Source organism: Halichoerus grypus, chromosome 5, assembly GCF_964656455.1.
Source record: "Halichoerus grypus chromosome 5, mHalGry1.hap1.1, whole genome shotgun sequence".
Taxonomy (NCBI): domain Eukaryota; kingdom Metazoa; phylum Chordata; class Mammalia; order Carnivora; family Phocidae; genus Halichoerus; species Halichoerus grypus.
The window spans coordinates 181093376-181116348 of NC_135716.1; the positions used below are offsets into that span (position 1 = coordinate 181093376).

At 45.5% G+C, this 22973-nt stretch overlaps 1 long non-coding RNA gene across 1 annotated transcript; it reads right to left on the bottom strand.

The window, feature by feature from the left end:
* Positions 1 to 16222: 16222 nt before the first annotated feature.
* On the bottom strand, positions 16223 to 22909 carry LOC144381992 (uncharacterized). The gene is made up of 2 exons (XR_013448396.1): positions 21523 to 22909; positions 16223 to 19317 (listed from the first exon to the last, which is right to left on the bottom strand). It is a non-coding gene; the product is annotated as an uncharacterized LOC144381992 (long non-coding RNA).
* Between the last annotated feature and the right edge of the window lie 64 nt (positions 22910 to 22973).

Below are 22973 nucleotides of genomic sequence, written 5' to 3' on the forward strand. Positions count from 1 at the left end.
AAATAAATAAAATCTTTAAAAAAAAAAAAAAAGAGCGAAGGGCTTCGAAAGGGTGCTTGAGTGCCTGCCATTTACTCTAAAATCCTTCAGCGCCGTTTGTACATGTAACTTAGTTTCAGTCTACGTCCCGGAGACAGCCTGCTCTGATCAATCAGAAATGCAAAACTCCAGAGATAGTTAGAACCTATTTGAAAGACTCATCGAAACCCCACTCAGGCTCTCTTTATCTCCAATCAACACCAGATGGTTTGCTAATCAGCATAATGGGTGCTAAGAATAATTTTTCACTGATGGATTGGTGGAATAGCCAAGAATATTGTCTAGCATCTAGACTCTAGACACTCTTGCCAATGTATGAGCAATGTGTGTGTGTATCCGATGAGCCCTGTGTGTGATTTTAATTTTCTAGTAGCCATGTTTAGAAAAAGTAAAAGCAGGTGAAATTAATTTGAATAATAAATTTTATTTAATCCAATATATCCAAGACATCATTTCAGCATGTAATTAATATTTAAAATATTTATGAGATATTGTACGTTATTTTTCTTGTACTGAGTCTCGGAAATCCAGTGTGTATTTTGCATATTACTAGCCACACCAGCACTGTGCTGGAAGCTCTAGGTGTATTTTATATCTCTAATCTTTAAAGCAACCTTGGAAGTTAGGGTATTTTGACCCATTTTACCGAGGAGCAAACTGAGGCGTGGAGATCTGAAGTAACTTTCTCAGGTGATATGCAGTTGTCAGGGCGGCCAGAGGTAGGAGGTAATACGGTCACACTTAGATCCTCTCTTGGTGGCAGGCACCATACTCCACCTGCTGACGCAGGGATACAAAGGCCCAGCCCCCCGGTCTCAATTTCAGACCAGCGCTTTCTCACAGAACGGGCCTCAGTTGCAGCCACACTGGGCTCACCATCTCCCCGCGCCGGGTCCTACCCTCCTCACAGCCAGGCGGCATCTCTCCCCAGGGACTCCCCAGGCAACATCTGCCGTGTTTCAAAGGGAACCAGTCTTAGACCCCAGGACTCCAAAGCCCTTCCTTAGATATGCCCTTCTCTTGAGGCGCCTGGCTGGCCCAGTCGGTAGAGCGTGTGACTCTTGATCTCGGGGTTGTAAGTTCGAGCCCCACATTGGGTGTAGAGATTACTTAAAAAATAAAATCTTTAAAAAAAAAAAAAAAGAAGAAATGTTTTTCTCGTCATGAGCTAACTGCAAAGAGGGTGTAGTGCCCTGCACTGCTGACCATTTGGTCTTTAGAAGCTAGGCAATATGAGCTCATTAGGAGAACAAACGGGGGGTGGTGGGGGGGTGGTAAGCTCTCTGCAGTTTTAGAGCACACGGACCTATAGAGACAGACAAATCAACAATAGCATCGGCTTGATTTCCGAGGAGTCCCCCAACTAATAAAATGTATCTTCAAAGTACTCTGAAAATGGCAAATCTTCAAGAGACCTTAGTCACCGTGGATCTTTGTATCACTTTCCATCAGCCCAACCTCAAAAATTACAGCAGCAAACTTCTCAGGTTGACCAGCCAGCAGGCCAGGGGTCACCGGGGAGTCAGCCCTGACCCAGTCGCCTGGTCACTCGGTCTGCTGGGTTGGCACTGCCCGCCCCCCAGGGCGTGGACTCACCCAAGACCTGAGGGGCCCTCCAGGACGAGCAAAGGCATTACCTGTCTTTTAGATGTCCCTTCCCGGGAGATCTGGGCAGTTCATGTATCAAAACAGCCCTGTTCCCTAAATTTGAACTTCCTGCTCAATGCATCCTGTGGCAAGGATGCATTCGATTCCTGGGGTCCCTCTGGTTAAATTATGTAGGACTTTTTCTAAATAATTATTTTTTTTTAAAGATTTTATTTATTTATTTATTTAATTGACAGAGAGAGAGAGAGACAGCGTGAGAGGGAACACAAGCAGGGGGAGTGGGAGAGGGAGAAGCAGGCTTCCCGCTGAGCAGGGAGCCCGATGTGGGGCTCAATCCCAGGACCCTGGGATCATGACCTGAGCCGAAAGCAGATGCTTAACGACTGAGCCACCCAGGTGCCCCTTTTTCTAAATAATTAAAGGGACTTTTAGAAACAGGCCCTGGCCTGTCCTTAACACCGCACCAGGGAAGACAAAACAAAAAGAGGGGGAAGAAAAGGACAGATCGCTTTTATTTACATCTGGAGCCCAGGGGCAGCTCTTCATAGCAGGAAAACTCATCTTCAAACAAACAAATGGCCTAGGGCCACAGTGGGCCTTGGGGGCTGGGGGGTGCCCACCAAGGGATCTATCCAGCTTGTCCCTAGTAACCCAGTTGGGCAGGGGGAGGAAGTGAAGATAAAAACCCAGCTGGATCGGGGCTCCTGGGTGGCTCAATTGGTTAAGCGACTGCCTTCAGTTCAGGTCATGATCCTGGAGTCCAGGAATCGAGTCCCACATCAGGCTCCCTGCTCAGTGGGGAGTCTGCTTCTCCCTCTGACCCTCCCCCCTCTCATGCTCTCTCTCTCTCTCATTTGCTCTCTCTCTCTCTCAAATAAGTAAATAAAAATCTTAAAAAAAAAAAAAGCAGGATCTAGGCTGGCTGCTTTGCCTCCCCTTCCCTCTCCCCGGTCATTTCCCTTCTCCAGCCAGCCCCAGGGACACACGGAATGTCACCCCCTCTTGCCCCAACCACCCCTTATTGTACCTGATCTGAGTCCTAGCCAGATGCAAACACATGTGGGCTCCAAAAATTGTACACCACAAGGAGTAATGCTTGTTGTAAACAAAACAAAACGAAATGAAAAGAAACGAAATAAATAAAATAAAGGAATAAATAAAATATCCCAGCAGTGTGTAGAGGAGTAAAAAGAAATCCATTTCCTTCCTCCCTGCAGCCCCTCCCCAGGGGTTGCTGCTGTTAGCCATATGGTGTGTGTCCTAGACGTTCTCCAGATGCACACGCGCGCACACACACAGTTGGGTTCGTGTGACACGTGTGGCCCGGAGCTTTGATTCTTCTCCTCTCACTACACAGTGGACACCTTCCCGCATCACGCATACACTGTAGATCATCTGTTCATGGTGAAGGCCGGTTCCACTGAATGGATGCCCCATAACATGGTGCAGAGGAGGACCACACGCATGTGCTTTCTTCTGCTTCCCCTCGCAACGTTGGCGGGTCCCCTCCTCGGGCTCGGCCAGCTCCGCCACTCGAAATACAGCCTCTCCTTTCCTTTCGCCGCTGTGGCCACAGCCGTGAGTAAGCTCAGGCTTCAGAAGAGGCTCGTCTCGGGGCGCTCATGATCCTGGGGTCCTGGGATCGAGCCCCGAGTCGGGCTCCCTGCTCAGTGGGCTCCCTGCTTCTCCCTCTCCCTCTGCTGCTTCCCCTGCTTGTGCTCTCTCTCTCTCTGTCAAATAAATAAATCAAGCTTTAAAAAAAAAAGAAGAGAAAGAAGAGGCTTGCCTCCAGTGTTCTTGGCTGTGGCAAAAAGAAGGTCTGGTTGGACCCCAATGAAACCAAGGAAATTGCCAATGTCAACTCTGGTCTGCAGATCTGGAAACTGATCGAAGACAGGCTGATCATCCGAAGTCAGTGACTGTCCATTCCCAGGCTTGGGGCGGGAAGAACATTTTTGGCCTGCTGGAAGGTCAGGCATGTGGGCATTGGTAAGAGAAAAGGTTTATTTTTTTATTTTATTTAAAAAAATTTTTTAAAGATTTTATTTATTTGACAGAGAGACACAGCGAGAGAGGGAACACAAGCAGGGGGAGTGGGAGAGAGAGAAGCAGGCTTCCTGCAGAGGAGGGAGCCCGAGGCGGGGCTTGATCCCAGGACCCTGGGATCATGACCTGAGCCGAAGGCAGACGCTTAACGACTGAGCCACCCAGGCTCCCCGAAAAGGTTTATTTTTTAATTCTACCATTCATTCTACATTTATTAGCTGGGATTCTTGTGTAAATAGAGCTTTCCCTCATCAATTGAGCCTACTTGGTTCCTATGAAATATAGAGTATATTCTACTGGGATAAATGCTCTAATTCTTTTCCTTCAAGTACCAGTTCTGAGAGAAGGGAGGTTGCATTACAGTCATTTTCAATGGTAACAAGTGAGATGGGCTGGTTGTTGTTGTTTGTTTTTAGCTTTTCCTCCTCAGGTATCATTGACTTGTGGATTTTCATACGTTTATTACGCTAGAATTAACTACAATCATCTCCTCCTATTCTTCCCGTATCCATTAGAATTTATCAGAATCACCAGAATCAACTACAGAAGAAAGGCTTCTTTTGTGGCTTTGACCTTGGGTAACTGTAGGAGCTGATTACATAGTTCCTGTGTGGTTGTGCTTCTGTGTAGGCAGGCCGTTGAACAGGAAAGATGGGTGTGAAATGGGGAAAGGAAGGGCAACTGGAACCCACAAGGACGAGCCAGACCCATGTTGGTCTATCACCACCTCAAAGCCTCCAACTTCAGTGGTGTGGGTGACCTGCAGGAGAAGTCAGCGCCTTCCCCGCAGAGCCGCACACAAACCTGGCTGGAGGAGATCCGGCGGGACCTGGCGTTGCCTTGGCTCACCTACGGCTCCGCTCCGAAGAGGTGAGCCAGCGATCAGCAACACGTGTGAGCTGCCACAGAGCCTGACTTAACACAGACCTTCCCACCAGCAGAAACACATCTGCTGCTTCACTTTTTCCTTTTCTTAGAGAGAGAGAGAGAGAGAGAGAGAGAGAGAGAGAATGGAGGGCGTGGCTGCAGGAGGGAAGGGCAGAAGGAGAGGGAGAGAATCTAGGCAGGTTCCACACCCAGCACGGAGCCTGATGCTGGGCTCAATGTCATGACCCTGAGATAATGACCTGAGCTGAAATCAAGAATTGGACATTCAACCGACTCAGCCACCCAGGTGTCCTGCTGCTTCACTTCTGAAGCACCTTCCTGCTAAAGAAAGAGCTACACATGGGTACTGAGCCCCAGAAATGTGGGTAAAGTGAGATGTGCTGTTTGCTTAAGATATACACTGGATTCCAAAGACTTAGCCCAAGGAAAGGAATGAAAATATCTGATGAATAAGTTTAATATTGATCATATATTGAAATGACATTTTGGATCTACTGGGTTAAATAAAATACAGTACTAAAATTAATTCCACGTGCTTCTTTTTACTTTGTTTAATGTGCCTACTACCAATTTTTAATGGCCTATGTGGCTCATGCTATAGTTCTGTTGGGCAGCAAGAATATAGGCAGACAGTCATGTCAACTTCAAATGATGACAGTTTGGTTTTTTTCCAATTCTACATTTCATTTATTTTTCTTGTCTTATTGCATTAGCTAATACCTCCTCTTTAATACTAAATAAAATCAGTAATGGTGAGGATCATTGTTATGTTTCTGACTCAAAAGGATGGTTTCTCAGATTAAGGAATTTCCTAGCTTACATTATGGCTAAATTGTCCCATCCCCCCCGCAATTTATATGTTGAGGTCCTAACCCCCAGTAACCTCCAAATGTGACCAATTTGAGAACAGGGTTTTTAGAGAGATAATATTCAGTTAAAATGAGGTCACTGGGGAGGGGCGGGGGGGGCTGGCTGGCTCAGTCAGTAGAGCACGTGACTCTTGATCTCAGGGTCATGAGTTCAAGCCCCATGTTGGGGGTAGAGATTACTTTTAAAAAATTCTTTTAGGGGTGCCTGGGTGGCTCAGTCAGTTAAGTGCCTGCCTTCGGCTCAGGTCATGATCTCAGGGTCCTGGATTCCCTGCTCTACAGGGAGCCTGCTTCTCCCTCTGCCTGCAGGTCCCCCTGCTTGTCCTCTCTCTCTCTCTGTCAAATAAATAAATAAAATCTTTAAAAAAATTTTTTTAATAAGGTCCTTGGGGTGGGGCTTAATCCAATATGACTGGTGTCCTTATAAAAAGGGGAAAGTTAGCCACACAGAGGGAAGATGCTGGGAAAAGGCATATGGGAGATGGTCATGTACAAGCCAAGGAGAGAGGCCTGGAGCAGATCCTCCCTCACAGCCTCAGAAGGACCCTACCCTGCCGACACCTTGATCTCAGACTTCCAGGCTCCAGAATTGGGAAGATATACTTTTCTCCTGTGTAAGTCACCTAGTCGGTCGTACCGTGTGATCGCAGCCCTAGCAAACTAATGCACTCAGATTAAGGAATTTCCCTTCCATGCCTACCTTGGTAAGCATTCTTACCATAAATGATTGTTGACTTTTCTCAAATGCCTTTTCCATGTATATTGAGATCATCATATGGACTTTTTCCTTCAACCTATATATCAATAGTCGGTCGCTTTTCTGACTGAGCCAGCCAAGCGCCCCCCATCTGGTCATTTTTGGAAGTCTCTTCTGTTGCTCAATTTTTAACTCCTTTTTTCTTTTTGTCATACATAGGTATCTAGTTCTTGTTTTTTTGTGGTTTTTTTAGATTTTATTTATTTATTTGACAGAGAGAGACACAGCGAGAGAGGGAACACAAGCAGGGGGAGTGGGAGAGGGAGAAGCAGGCTTCCCTCCGAGCAGGGAGCCCGATGTGGGGCTCGATCCCAGGACCCTGGGATCATGACCTGAGCCGAAGGCAGACGCTTAACGACTGAGCCACCCAGGCGCCCCCATAGGTATCTAGTTATCTGTATCTGATCACTCCATGGTCTGAAATCTTCCACTGGCCTAAGTCTGTTGTTCATAGTTTCTGCTGACTCTCACTCATGATGGCTTGTTTCCTTATATGTTTGCAAATCATGTCTCATGAGTTTGTCTTTCGTTGAACTTGGTATAACCCTGAGGGCTAAGTTGGGGGTGCTTTCCTCCAGAGAGGAGTGACATGCAGCCGAGTCAGCCACAAAATGGAAAAGCAGTGAATGAGATATGATAAAACGCCACACGGTCTGACACCGTGGAAACTTTAAGTGCCCCAGGAGGTGAGAAGGGGAATAGATCTGAAATGAGTGTTAAAGCTAGTGAGCGAAACAGGTTGTTAAGTTAAGAAGTCATGTGATATCCTTTTCCTTTAGAAACAATTATTCTCGGGACTCCTGGGTGGCTCAGATGGTTAAGCGTCTGCTTTTGGCTCAGGTCATGATCTCAGGGTCCTGGGATCGAGCCCCGCGTAGGGCTCCCAGTCAGCGAGGAGTCTGCTTCTCCCTCTCTCTCTGCTGCTCCCCCTACTTGTGTGCACTCACTCTCTCTGTCAAAATAAATAAACAAAATCTTAAAAGAAAGAAAGGAAGGAAAGAAGGAGAGGGAAGGAAGGAAGGAAGGAAGAAAGAAAGAAGGAAAGAAAAAAAGGAAGGTACAGGGAATGTTAAATACAGCTCAGGACCCTGGGGTCTTGGGAGGGGACAAGGAGTGGGTGGAACGGGGGTGCAGGGGACCCAGGGGTCGTCACCGAGAACCGCCCCATGCTTTCTCTCCTGCTGGGTGGTCCTTCCAGCACTGAAGAGTAACTGACCTTTAAAATATCAGTTTGTTTCTAATCAAAATTTACTCAAAACAATGAAAAATAAGACACATGTGCCTGGGTCTCTGCAAACAACTTTCCCGCTCCTGCCTCTTTCCATCCCTTGTCTTTGCCTCCTCACTTTGGACAAGAGCAAACCAGCTGGTGTGGAAGCACGAGTCTCTTGCATTACACCCCAATAGAATGTTTTTATTTTTAATCATTTTTAATCACAGAACTTCACTTTAAGTACTTTTTTTTTTTTAAGATTTTATTTATTTGACAGAGAGAGACACAGCAAGAGAGGGAACACAAGCAGGGGGAGTGGGAGAGGGAGAAGCAGGCTTCCCGCCGAGCAGGGAGCCGGATGCGGGGCTCGATCCCAGGACTCTGAGATCATGACCTGAGCTTAAGGCAGATGCTTCACCAGCTGAGCCACCCAGGCGTCCATAGGTACTTTTTATGTATTTGGTATTAGACCTTTTCATACCCAAAGTGACCGTGTTTACAAACTGAATTGAGAAATCCCTAAAACATGTCTCGGGAAGTCTGCTCTGTTGCCAGTTCAGGCCTCTCTGCCACGGGCAGGGGGTCAGTGGTCACCCAGCAGCGAGGACAGTGGGAAGCCCCCAAGTGGCCCCTCACTGGCCACACACTTAACTGCTCCCTGTGGTGCCTCTGTTGGGGAAGGAATCCTGGGGCTGAGGGTATCCAAATGGAAATAAGCAGCCCAAACTCCCAGCCAAAAGGACTCCTTGTTACCCCTTATTATTGGATTGTTAATATTTAAAAGTTGTGCATCGCTCCACATACACAGGCTGCTTGTGTGTTGACTTTACTGTTAAAATAATACTAGAACCTTCCAGATAGTTTGGGGCAGGCACACCTGGAGAACTGCCCTCAATTCCACCCCCTAAATATCATTTTCCAGGCTTAGGCTGTATTTTGCCTAAAACACTAATTCGTTTTTCAGATTATAGGTTAGAAATACTTAATGATATGAAAAGATGTCTCAGAGTATGTTTTTAAGTTGGGGGGTGGGAGCAAGCTAAACTTAACAGTATGTTCAAAATTAGTCCATTTGCTGGGGAGGAGGGCCATATATCAATATATAAGCAAAGGAAAAACGATGAATGTGATCCAAGAGTTTCACCTCTAGGTTTAAACACAAGAGAAATGATAATATATGTCCACACAAAAACATGGGCGTGAATGGTCATAGAAGTATTATTCATAACAGCCAAAAGGTGGAAACAACCCAAAAGTCCACTGACTGTTGAATGGATTAAAAATGTGGTCTATGTGGGGCGCCCGGCTGGCTCAGTCGGTGGAGAATGAGACACTTGATCTCGGGGTTGTGGGTTTGAGCCCCACATTGGGCATAGAGATTACTTAAAATAAATAAATAAAATGTTTTTAAAATGTGGCATATCTCCAGAATAAAATATTATTCCGCAAAAACAAGAAGTATTGACACATATTACAACAATATTTGGAAAGATTATGGTAGGTGAAAGAAGCCAAACACGAAATATCACGTATCGAATAAGGCTATTTGTATGAAATATCCAGAATAGGCAAATTTTGTCAGCGATAGAAAATAGATCAGTGGGCGCTTGGGGCTGGGGAGAGCAGGAATGATCTGCTAATGGGTGGGGGGTTTTATCAGGGAAGATAAAATGCCCTAAAATGAGATTGTGCTGGTGGCACAATGCTGTGAACATACTAAGACATTTTGAATTGTATACTTCAAATGAGTGGATTCTATATTATGTAAATTCTATCCCAATAAAGTTGCCAAGGAGAGAAAAAATAAACCCCAAGTTGTTAGTAGGCTCGTTTATGAGTGGATATATGCATGGGTTTTATTTGCTTCTTTTCATGTGTCTGTACTTTCTAAACTTGACTACATTTGTAAAATGAGAAGGACTATTTTTAAAAGATTATGTTTTCCAGCGATGATGCATACGAATATTTCAGCTTTGTTCCTTTTGTTCTGACCTTGGTTCACAAGCTCCATCTGCTTTCAGAAAACAAGGGAATTTTTTTTTTCACTTAATATCAGTCAACAAACACTTATCTAGGTCCTACTGGGCCTTACTATACACTCTCTTTGCCACAGAATCTCATTTCTACTTGTCCTAAAGCTCACTGGGGACATAGGTCTCCACCTCCATCTGAAGCTAACTTCAGAGATTCGAGCTTAAAGACTTGAATAGATGCCTTGACAGTATTTTTTTTTAGTTTGAAATTTACATGACATTATTCTAGCTAATTCTAAAAATGCATGCAGGTTTAATAGCGCTAACTAATGGTGATCTTGTGATTTGGTGGTCCTTATTTGGGGGGGAGAGTTGTTTTTGTTTTCGCTTTTGTTTGGTTAAGACGGTAAATTTTATGTCATGTGTTTTGACCACAGTTAAGAATAAAGTATAATAATTAAAGTTGATAATAGAGGTACAAAAGTTTATAAAAATTACCTTCAATTCAAAAAAGTGTTTCACACAAAGAGAATATAAATTCATCAATAAATAGATGATGAAATTAATTCTATTTTTATGACAACTCACCCAGGTGGGATAACACAACCATTGACCTCTAACCAACAAAAGAAATGAACAAGGTAAATCATGAACAAAGCATGGGTAACATACAGACAAATACATACATAATTTTACTGACGATAGACACATGGCTGATTCAAACTTGAATTAAAGCCCATGTTGTCTTAAAATGCACTGAGTTGAAAACTCATCGAAAAACAGTACATAGGTGAAAAACAGAAACACAATTAGCTAATGTTGTGCAACCTACCATTAAAAGGGAAGCACATTGTTATGGAATTGCAAAACAAGAGTAAGAGAAAATTTAACCCCCCAAATTCTGAATAAAACAGATGTACCAAGTATAAAAAGGAATCCTGCTATATACCTGCAATTTTAAATTGCGACTGTGTGCCCACGAAAAACAAGTATTTTGAACCATTGTCATGTGTTTTATGGCAGTAAGACTGGGCAGAAAATTCATTACGATCAATCATAAAAGCTCTAATGAAAAGTTTTATGAATAAGCATTTAAATGACATTAGAGAAATTTATTATGTTATTAATATATTGCTCCTACTCTTACACAGAATGCAAAGGCTGTAATCCATCCCTTAGATGCAAAAAAAAAAAAGAAAGAAAGAAAAGAGAGAAGCTAAAAAAACAAGAAAACCTCTTCATTTCTGAATAAAGAAACACCATGAAAGTTGTAAAATATGCTGAGAATCACTGAAACATAAAACAAACATTTGGGATTAAGTTACACCACGATTCAGATACGTTTTGAAGAAAGTGCATGATTATTCCAATAATTACTTTTTGCCTTAAGTAAACCTATATTTATGAACCAAACGTTTTAATAAATATGGAGTGCCTACTAAGTATCTGACTCACTTATAAAATGTGTATACATTCCAGCACATTCTGTCAGAACTTACAGATCTAAAATCACAGGGGAATTTCACATAAAATTAATCAGAAAGTGAAAATATATAGGACATAATCCCAGGAAGCTTCATATTAAACAAGATGTAATTATGAAATGATAGTTATTAAAAAAATAAGGTGATGGGACATCTTGGTGGCTCAGTCGGTTATGGGTCTGCCTTTGGTTCAGGTCATGATCCCAGGGTCCTAGGATCGAGTCCCTCATTGGGCTCCCTGCTCAGTGGGGAGCCTGCTTCTCCCTCTCCCTCTGCTACTCCCCCTGCTTGTGCTCTATCTCTCTCTGTCAAATAAATAAATAAAATCTCTAAAATAACAAACGACAAACAAACAGAAGAATTCTCTGATGTAAATACATACAGTAAGTTAGCTTACCACTGAGGAACTGGAACACAGAATTGAAATTGCTAACGTTAGTTCATACAAAGAAAAAGGAACATTTGAAGCGAAATAGAGGATTAGGCTTTCTCGTTTTAAGGAGGTGTTTCATTCTCTGATGAAATCACGGACTCTGAACTTTGCAGTTATGTTTGAAGCCTCCATTAGATTGGAGATAATAAAGCCGAAAATATGTGGCATCTGTCTCTGGTGTTCCTGAGATTTCTGAACCAAATCCCAAAACTGTCACGCCCCTCACAGACTTCAGACATGAAGCCAAACCAGAAGCTGAATGGCTTAACGCAGGGGTCCTCAGCAATGGGCACAGATTCTTCCTGACCCCCCAGAAGGAAGCAGTGGGAAAGCAGGTCCCGCAGGCCTGGCAGTGACCGGGATGGAAGACACTGGAGTCGAGGAGAATCTTCAGAGGACCGGCGAGCGGGATGGTGTCGGACAGGTGTCCTTCTGGGTGGACGGCCACTGTCTCTTTCGCTTCATGTCCCTGGGCTCCTGCTTTTGTTCCATGAAGGTGCCCGGGTCTGGCTTAGGTACAGCAAGACCACAGGGATCTGAATTCCAGTCATGCAAAGAAGCTGCCAAGAGACCTTCTTCAAAGGAAGGAAATAGGCCCTGAGTGCGGTTTGGGGGAACCCGAAAGGAAGTTATCCTCATGCAAGGAGAGAAGGTTTATCCCTGGATAATTCCCACTGAGTGCAAAATTCCCACCCCTCCTGAGGGAATTCTGTGGCCCCGTCCCTGAGTGGTCAGCAGACCCCCAGAACCTGCTATTTCTTTCTCTTCCTCCTCTTGCTCCACGTTTCTTTCCCGGAAGATAGGATGTGGAGAAATGACATCTGCATCTGGAGAACAGACTAAGTTTGCTTACATTTTGGAGCTCATCTCCATTAGCACAAGGGAATCCCCCCCAGCCCGTGAAAGGGGAGGCTGCCCTGGGGACAGAAGAACAAATCTCAAATTTCTTTGCCCCTCTCTCTGCTCAGAGGACTGGAGCGCTGAGGAGTAGACAGGAAAAGAAGCTCAATTTAGCCAATGCTCCTAAAAATGCCAATTAAAGCAAGTTAATGCTTTTCACCTCACAGACTAGCAAAGATTAAAATGCTGGTGTTATTGAATGTTGGGAGAGATGCAGAGACAAGAGAGTTCTCTTCTGCTGACAGGGCAGCAATGCATGGTCTTGGTATGGTCACTTTTTTTTTTTTTTTTTAAAGATTTTATTTATTTATTTGAGAGAGAGAGAATGAGAGACAGAGAGCATGAGAGGGAGGAGGGTCAGAGGGAGAAGCAGACTCCCTGCCGAGCAGGGAGCCTGATGCGGGACTCGATCCCGGGACTCCAGGATCATGACCTGAGCCGAAGGCAGTCGCTTAACCAACTGAGCCACCCAGGCGTCCCGGTATGGTCACTTTAGCAATATCTATGAAAATGGTATAAATTCATGCCATTTGTTCAAATTCTAGAAATTCCGATTCTTGTTCAGTTCAAATTTAGAAATCTGTCCTACAGAAATACTCTCACGGGGGCGCCTGGGTGGTGCAGTTGGTTAAGCCTCCGACTCTTGATTTCGGCTCAGGCCATGACCTCAGGATTGTGAGACTGAGTCCTGGGTCCGGTTCCATGCTGGGCATGGAGCTTGCTTAAGATTCTCCCTCTCCCTCTGCCCCTCCCCCACTCTCTCTCCCTGTCTTAAAAAAAAAAGAGTGAAAATTTGGAAACAACCTAATCCACCAGCAGGACACTAATTAAATCACGTGTGATATTTAAACTCTGATGTTCAATGTTGCCTTAAGAAGAGCAAGGATAGATGAACTGAGAAATATACACATGATATAATGGGTGGGGAGGAAAGCAAATGGTACAAGTATATACATCTAGTATTTTCCATTTTAGTCTTTTTAAAAAGTATTTATACATCTCTATATGTTTCTTGGAACATACGCAGAAAAAGTCTGGAGGGTCACACACCAGACTGTTAACAGTGCAATTGAAATAGGGATGGGAAATGAGCATGCTTCTGTTTTGCTTGAATTATTTAATAACTAGTATAGAGTACTTTCGGAATTTTAAAAGGAAGTAGTAAAAACTCAACTGCTTCTTTTTCTGCCCTACTTTAAGAACTGGGAGAGTCTCTAAACATATAAACTGCTAGAATTTTATATTAATAAGTTGATTTATATGGATCACATAGCACCTTGATCATACATGTCCCACTTGTACTCCCTTTCCGACTCCCCTTCCTGCTTTGAGGATCTTCACAGCATTTACCGCCAACTGACTATCTTTGTCTTACTTGCTTATGGCTTGTTTCCTACATCAAGGTATCAGTGCCATGAGAGCAAGAACTTTACCTGGCTCTCTATTCCATATCCAGCTCCTAAAACAGTACCTACCCATATAGTAGGCCCTCAATAAATATTTGTTGAATGAACCTTAACCAGCAGAAGAATAGCAAGGTAACTTTAGGGTGTGTAATCTGAATCAGATTTCAATACAAATCAGAAACCAGAGGTGTTGCTGCCCGAGGTATGACATTGTCAGAGAGGTAAAACCGTTCCTCTACTCTGTTGTGTTTAGTCATTGGGGGCCTGCAAATTAAACTGACAGGAGACAGATCAGCGAGAGAAAAGACACATTTTGTAACATATAATTGTTGAATCATTATGTTATATACCTGAAACTTAAAAAAAAAAAAAAAAAAAGACAGATTTTCATTTCTGTATGTAGTGGAGTTCACAGAAAAACATGACTAAGGAGATTAGAACTTGACAGGGGAAGGGAGGAGTGAAGGGCCCTGCGGAGAATAGATGGGAATTTTGTGACAATGTCTATCGATAAGAGTCCACCTTCCCTGGTTGCTCCTTATGACAATTTGAGTTCCTTTAGGAGGTTCTACTTTTAGACAGATAAAGGAGACAGAACAGCAACAAAAAAATCCCATTCTCAAATGCCTTCAGCTCAAAATAATTCTCATGCCATAGTCCACATTGCAGACCCCTTCAACACTTAATTTTGCATCGTAGCTGGGTGTGTTCTGTCCCACCCAGCCCGCCCCCCTGCCTCAGAGGCAGGAACTGCGTCTGACTCACCTTGGACTCCATCCCCAGCGCTGACTTGGTGCCCGGAAGGCATTTAATAACCGTTGCTGCATGCAGAGCTTTTCAAAATCCCTCACACAGAAGGCAAACAAGAAGGTGGTGCTCTCTCCCCATCCAAGTCGAAGAACACCCAAAACTGTGTGAATCAACACATAAATGTACATTTTTTTATTGGGCAAGAACCTCAAACCCCAAAAGGGTTTGTAACCCTCTCTAAAAGGTAAAAAAAATTATCAATATGAGTGCTAGAAATTGATGCCCCCCCCCTTCTGATTCTCTTCTCCTGGCATATTTATCATAGATTCTGGCCCAAGGCATTTCTCCTGGCAGGGGGTAATGCTGCCTTCTAAGGTGGGTGCCTCTTCCCTGCTCCCCCACCCCCCAAGGTGCTGAGCGAGGCTCCTGATTTTGTATTTCAGGTAAAATGCCAGACTTTGTATTTCAGGTAATATATCCCGGTAAATGGGACATAGTCTATATATTGACTCTGGGTAAATGAGAATAAATTAAACTCAGAGTATAAGAAGCACTGGCAAGATGTAGGCTCCTGCCTGGGGAGCTGGTATCTGTGGGTTTGGCAGCAGGAGTAAAAGCTTCTGTCTAGAGCGAGCCCAAGGACACCATTAGGATGGAACCAAGAGAAGGACCTTGGCACGACCGGCGGGGGCCCTTCCCCTGCCAGGAGTCTGTGCACAAGCACTGCATTAGCGAGGCCCAGGATGGCATCCAAATGGGACACTTTAATTGGAAAGTTACAGAAGCATCTTTGTCTTTGCCGAAGCATCTCTGTCTTTCCTGGATCCAAAAATCCATTTGTTATGAATGGAATCCGTGGCGGGTGTTCGTTCTCAGCCTTGGGGGTTTTGTTTGTTTTCCTCTTTTTTGTTTTAATCCCAAGTATTCACAAATCATCTTGAAGATCTTCTAAAAATCTCAAAAGGGTTGACAGTAAATTAATATTTATTCACCTTAAATGTGTATCCATACATGCCTTTCGGAGCCAAGGGAGCAACGGCAGAGTCTGGGGAGACTCTCCCTGCACAGCTGGCCCCCAGGGGCGGAACCACGTGTCATCTGGAAATGTTGCCTCCTATTTTTCTCCTACATCCAGCTGTAGGAGACTCCCCAGCCTCCCCGAGACTCTCTTTCAGCTCTCAAGTCCCCCGAAGTCTGCTCTGCTCCGGGGGGTGGGGTGGTCCTGCCTACCGCCCACGCTGCCTCCCTAGCAGGGTCCTCTGTGGGCTGGACAAGAATCTTCTATCGACGGGGCGCCTGGATGGCCCAGATGGTTAAGCGTCTGCCTTCAACTCAGGTCATGATCCCAGGGTCCTGGGATCAAGCCCCACATCGGGCTCCTGGCTCAGCAGGGAGCCTGCTTCTCCCTCTGCCTCTCCCCCTCCTCATGCTCTCTCTCTCTCTCTATCTCTGTGTCTCAAATGAATAAAATGAAAAAAAAAAAAATCTTCAATTGACGCTGCTTTAGCATTAGCTACCGTATCACCCTGGGCCAGGAATTAGGGAGAGGCAAGCAGGCGCTCGTCTGGGGCACACAATTCAAGGGGGAGCTCAAACCTCAGTAATGTAGAGAAATCATCTTTTTTTTTTTTTTTAAAGATTTTATTTATTTATTTGACAGAGAGAGCGAGAGAGCACAAGCAGGGAGAGTAGAGGGAGAGGGAGAAGCAGGCTCCCCGCCGAGCAGGAAGCCCGATGTGGGGCTCGATCCCAGGACCCTGAGATCATGACCTGAGCTGAAGGCAGACGCTTAACCATCTGAGCCACCCAGGCGCCCCGAGAAATCATATCTTAAAACATCAAAATTGACACCAAAATCCACGACGAGCAAAATATTGCAATTTTATTTTGTTGCACACAGAGATTTCAAGTAATCTCTACACAAAACATGGGGCTCAAACTTACAGTCAATCCCAAGCTCCACTGACTGAGCCAGCTAGTTACCCAAATATCACAATTTTAAATAAGAGGACCTGCAATATTGGAGCCCAGCACAGGAGGAAAAATGTATGCCCCCAAATACATGTGTTTATGTATTTTTTAATAGTTGATTTTCCCCCCCAGGACATTAAAGTGGTTGAGGAATTATTTAAAAATTGAAAAGTAAGGGGCACCTGGGTGTCTCAGTCGGTTAAGCATCTGCCTTCAGCTTAGGTCAGGATCCTGGGGTCCTGGGATCGAGTCCTGTGTCAGGCTCCTTGCCAAGTGGGGAGTCTGCTTCTCCCTCTCACCTCTACCCCTTCCCCTGCTTGTGCTCTCTCCTCTCAAATAAATAAAATCTTTTTAAAAATTGAAAATTAAGTGTATTAAAATTCACGTTAAGTGTAAATACTTTACTTATACCCCCCCCAAAAAATCTATTACAATCTTACTTTCCCAGCTTTAGCAGAGGCGAACTCATCAGTAAGTCTTTTCAAAATCTTCTGTAATATATTCAGTATTACCATGGCCGATCACACCCCCGGTGCTTACAGCCCACTCAGTGCCCAAGCAGGACCACTGCACACGTGCGGTCAGAGGATGCACCACCCAAGGGTGTCGCCTCTAAAGGGGCACCATTCCCACCATGGCCATCTTTCTTCTTTTGACATTTTTGTATTTTTATTATAACCATATTGATTCCTAAGATGGAAGCAAAATGTCTCAAGGAACAAGTATCCTCTGGGCCAAGGCAGCCCTTGCTGCCAAGCTTTTCCCTCCCCAGTGGCTGCTTGCCCATTCTCTTGACCGTTTGGTATGGATCTTTCTAGTCTTGATTTAGTAGGCATTGATTTTATTGCACACAGCTTTCTTCAAGGAATCTCTCAGGTCCTTTTTGGAAGTAGGTGAGGTAGAATAAATAATTGTGTGCTGTGCCCACATCCAGTCCATCTGCCAAAAGCGTCAGCTGTGTTTGCAAATAAATATATCTGGAACCAATCACTTCTCACGCGTCCTTTGCTATCACCCTTGGGACTTAGGCAGCCACCACGCACCATGGTCTGTCCCCTGGACAGGCAAGAGTCCCCTCACCAAGCCTCCCCGTTTCTGGGCTGCCCTCTGTGGCTGTTTCTTTGGGGTCCCTATGAGCAGGCCTTTTGGGAGCCAGGCCTGCGGGTAGCCCCACCCACAATGATGCTGGGCTTGAGCATGTGACCTGCTTCGGCCAATGGGACATCAGCAAGAAGTGTCTCCATCAGCTTTGTGCTTTCGGATGGCTGCTTCGTGGGCTACAGCCGTCGTGTGAGAACCTGGAACAGACGCGGGTAGAGACAAGCTTTCTCTATAAAGGGTCAGGTTAGGTTCTGTGGGCCTTGTGGTCTCTGTCACAACTACTCAACTTGGCCCTTGCGTCTTGAAAGCCGCTGCTGACAATATGTAAACAAAGGACCACGACTGCGACCAGTAAAACTTTGTTTACAAAAACAGATTTGGCCCATGAGCCAGTTTGTCAGCCACTGGGCTCGACTATGGAATGATGAGAGGCTACAGGGACAGACCCTGCAAGATGGGAGGCTGTACTTTGTTGAATAGTGTCCCCAAAACGTCATGTCCACCTCAAACCTATGAACATGACCTATTTGGAAACAGGGTCTTTACACATGCAATCAAGTTAAGATGAGGTCATAGTAGATTAGGGTGGGACTTAAACCAACAGACACCATACTACTTCTCACCACCTCGTGGAGTCTGTTTCCTCATGGACTTTCCAGCCTCATGACTGTTTCTTTGAGGTCCCCATGACCCCAAGACCACTTATGGTCTGTTCTGTGTCTTTCTACCATCAGATCATTCTCTTTGTATATCCTGAGTTCAAACTTGGCTGGCCAGTCACCCACAGGCCATCATGACATGCTCCTACCGGGCAGAGTTCTCAGGCCAGGCCAGCTCATTGGCCACTTCTGGTGCTGATCCTCGCTCCAGCTGGCTGCACGCGGTGGTAACGACCTGCCCTATCTGAGAAATCCTTCCATGGGCGCTGTGGGCATGGCAGGCACTCAGAAGCTCCTCAGGAGGGGGCAGTTTATCACCCCTGCATCTTGCTTTGGCCTGTCTGGGGCAAATCCTGAGTCAGCCACTCACTCACGCAGCTGTCCGGCCCAGCTCTGATGACCTGTGACTTTTTAGCCGCGTGTCCTCGCCACCCTCATCAAGAAGCGAGCCTTCAGTTTGGGATCAGCCCCTCAGGAGACCCAGTCAGCCAGTTATAAATCAACCCAGTCTGCACCGCCCTTCTAGCCACAAGACTCTCCTGACAGGCTCTGACAACTCTGCGCTGAAATCCGTTCTGTCCACTTTCCTGACCATCAGGAAGCAATCACGCAAAGAATAAAAGAGTAGCCGGGGAATTCCAGTATAGGAGGTCCAGGGACTTTGGCTTTTCAAGGGAACTGTAAAGGGTCTGTGGAAAATCGGAGAGAGTTTCTACCCTTTTGTTTAGGAAATGCCAGCAAATGCCACCATGAGTATGGGGTTGGGGACATTTTGTAATTGGAACTCAAACTGCAATACAATGTAACAGGTGCTCTGATTCTGCAAGCTGCCTTCTCCTTCTGGCTCCAAACTCTTTCTGGAGAGAATTACAGTATCTAGCGGATAAGGAAGCCTTCATGAGTCTTGTTTCTCAATGTGAAACTGTTACAATTAAATTCCATGAGGGAGTTATAGTCCTGGGTAGATAACCCTAGTTAAGGGCAGGCTCCTTGGACTAAGTTCAGTGTTGTGGCAGCTCATTAAAATCCAAGGACAAGGTGAACTTCCTCTTGGAGGAGCAGGATGCCAAGTGGTTGGGGGAAGAGCTGATCCCCTTGGCGCCTCTATTCACTAGCTGCGGGCACGGGCAAGTCAGCCAGCCTCCCCGTGCTTTGATAATGGAGGTGATCACACGGAACCTGTTCATGGTCTTGTTGACAGGGAAATTCAGTGCATCCATCTGTGAAAGGTGGAGGGAGAATTTCTCATTATCTTGCGGTCCTTGTAAAGCCTCACGGAAACCCTACTCTCGGTGAATCACAAGGGGCCACTCCCTTCCGAAGGAAGAACTCAGCTCCTGCTTTTCCATCGGGAGCTCACACTGCGTCCTCGGACCTCTCTTTCCTTCGCAGGGACTGGCAGTTCGGAGTGGGCCATCTGAAGGTCCTGCACTCCTCGGCTCCAGAAATGCCACCGGCCCAGCTAACAGGCAGGAGCCCTCTGTGCTGGCCACACAAATAGGGTTTTTTGGCCAAGGCTACAGCTGCCTGGGCCTCCCTTCCAGTGACAACCTTAAGAACTGGGAGAAAAAGAGGGTGGGGACAGATAGGGATAAAAAGAAAAGTGCCCCAGGGACCTGTCACAGCTGCTCTTAGAGATATCGGTGGCTGGCAGGTCTTCAGCTTTAAGAGATGATTCTCACACTGATAAGAACTATACAGTTCCAGGCAGCCTCCTGAGGTTAGTATTATCACACCCATTTCACAGATAAAGGAGTTGAGGCACAGAGGCTCCATCAGAGCTCTTTCAAACCAAGCCTCCAGTCCCCACTTGCTCTCCTTCATGAGCTCCTCCAAGGGGAACTCTGCTCAAGGGTGCCTGCTCCTTGCTTGCCCAACTTCCCTGGGTTTTTTAAATCTTTAGTCTCCCCTCCTCCTTATTCCTCTCCTCTGTGCACCCCTAGATAAATTCCCTCCTAGCAGTGACTTTGTTTAACAACCATACCATGCTCTGTCTTCCTAAATCCATGTCTCGTCCAATCCCTCCTTCTTCCAGCTGACTTTGTGAAGTCACCTCTGAAGAAGGCAGAGGAGGGGGCTGTTGACAGCAGGAAGCCCTAGAACGTGCCCTCAAAGCGCCATAAAGGTAGAGGGACATGTGGGTTTCTTTGTGAAGGACTGGAAAAGGGTGGTAAGTTGAGAATCAAATTTCTAGCAAAAATTGCAAGGGAAGAGTGGAATTTCCTTTCATACTGGGTCAGAACTCATATTCGCTGCTGGTGGAAGTGCATGGAGGTACAAGATACTTACTTTGGAAAACAAAGTTGAAGATGCTTATACCCACGACCTGCATCTAGGTGTATGTCCAAGGTTTCCTAGAGAAACCCTTGCACCTGTGCTCAGGAGACATTTGCAACAGGGTTCAGAGCAGCACTACTGGTACTAACAGAAAAAAAGAACCAGGAAACCACCCAAAGGTATGCTGATATATTTAAAAAAAAAAAAAAAAGTGCGATATTCACACAATGGAACACCACACACCCCTGAAAATGAACCATCTATGATGGTGCTTATAGGCGTCAGGTTGAGCCAAAAAGAACTATAGCAAAAGGCTATAAGCAGTATGATGCCATTTATGTAAAGTTCAAAAAAATATGTAACAACTCTGAAGAGAAGCAAGGAAAGGACAAACACAAGGATAGTTGATAGCGGATAAGATAAGTGGGGCCAGAGAAGAATACACAGGGACGTTAACGGCATTGCTGATGTTCCATTTCTTAAGCTGGTGATGGATACACAGACATTAAATTATTAATCTTTACACCAGATACACTTTATGCAGTTTTTGGCATATGTGAAATACTTAGAATAAGCACAAAAGCCTCACAGTCTGTTAATGAGGAGAGGCCATTCACATAGAGCCCCTGATGGCCTCTTCTCTCCTCTGATCTCTTACCGCCCTTAGGCCCCTTATCCAACACTGAAGTTTCCTATCTGGCTAGAGACTGGCCTTCTCAAAGAGCTATGTCACTTTTTCAGCCAGCCAACAGTTTCCAACCAGAGGTGCGTATATGGGCCACAGATAGAATCAGTAACCCAGGTAGGTCATAGGCTGCTGCAGATTCACCCTCCCTCAATCCTGGTGTCAGCAAATGTCTTCCAGAAGCTACGTGTGTGGTCTTCTGATAACAGCACTGGATACTCATATCCCCTCCCTGCCCACCAGGAAGGTGAGTGCTTTTGATATGCCCCTGCAAAAACTGCCCCACGAGCATCCTGTCCATGATCGCTAATAACTAAACCCTTGTAACAAGGTAAATGCCCCTGCACTGAACGGCAGACAAATGTGAGCTCCATGGCCTGCTAACAAAGCCTCAGGACCTGTGGAGACAGGGAGGGCATTTGGCAGCCTGTGGATTTGGGAAAACATTTGAGGGCATCCTTACCAATCATTAACATCTGAGCTACAATTTGAGGTCGAAGTGCTGGCTCAGGACGCTATGCTGTGGCCTCCAAGAATGTTGCAATAACAGCTGAGACCAGGTTCTCCATCTGATTTCCTGCTAGGTTCACGGGGTCTGGTCAGAGAGCCTCGTCTTTCTTCTTTATCGCTCTCACCATGTTCATGTAAAATAAAAGAGATTGTTTTGGATCCCTTTCAGGGCCACGCCTTAGAATTGCTCTGAACATGAGCTCTAACTGTCTGATTTCCTTAGAGTTATAAAGCTTAGAAGCTGATTCAGCTGCTGAGTCACGGGGCTGAGATCTTGGTTTGAAGCAGTCTGAAACATCAGTGTGTGGCTGGCAAAATCACAAACTCTGCTTGCAAAATTCACATAATTCTTTAGGAAACATTTTACAATTTCCTTGTTGCTTTAATTTAAGCCGAAAGTTCTTGCTTCTTAGCCAATAGGAAACAAAATACCGTGGACTCCATTGGCCCTCACCTTCACCCAGTGCCTTGGAAACCTAACCCAGTAGCTCAGGGGATAAAAATGTTAGGGGTGAAGCAAGAAAAGCGGTTTTTGCAGCTGACCAGGAGAAATAATAATTAAATTCAAATACATATTTGAATCTCTCTCCGCAAGGCAATGCAGAAAATACGGAGATACATGGCATTACTTTAGCTCTCAAATTTACAGACCAAGGAGAATGCTGGCAAATACAAAATTACTGATAATAGAAAACGAAATAAGGGGCGCCTGGGTGGCTCAGTCGTTAAGCGTCTGCCTTCAGCTCAGGTCATGATCCCAGGGTCCTGGGATTGAGCCCCGCATCGGGCTCCCTGCTCAGCAGGAAGCCTGCTTCTCCCTCTCCCACTCCCCCTGCTTGTGTTCCCTCTCTCACTGTGTCTCTCTGTCAAATAAATAAAATCTTTAAAAAAACACACAAAAAACGAAATAATCGCTTCAGCCCTTCCTTTGAGGAGGGAATGTGCTGCAGAAATGATTTTAAATGGGTAGCAGCTCTTCCTCAATCAGCAAGATGAAATCACTGCACCCCCCCTTTCCCGTTTTTCATTTGCCGGACTACCGTGGAATGCTACCCGCTTTGAACTTTGAGAAATCCGCCGGGTCTCTGTGAAATTCCAGTCCCAAATCATGACATGCATGGTTCACGGGAATCCGAGCGAGAAAGGAACGCGAAGCCGGCTTTCCAGGTGCAACATTAACAAGAGCTAGAGGCCGAATTAACACTGGGCATGCACGTGGAGAAGTGCCTGGCACGTAGGAAGTGCTCAAAAAGCATCAGCTCTAATTGAAGGAAAGTGAACTTCCTTTCGGCCACCTCGGCCTAATACCCATTGTCTGGCCGACGCACAAGGACAAAAAGACCGGGTCACCCCGGCGGGCGGGGCGGGGGCGGAGCGCGCAGGCGCGGACAGGCGCACGTGGCC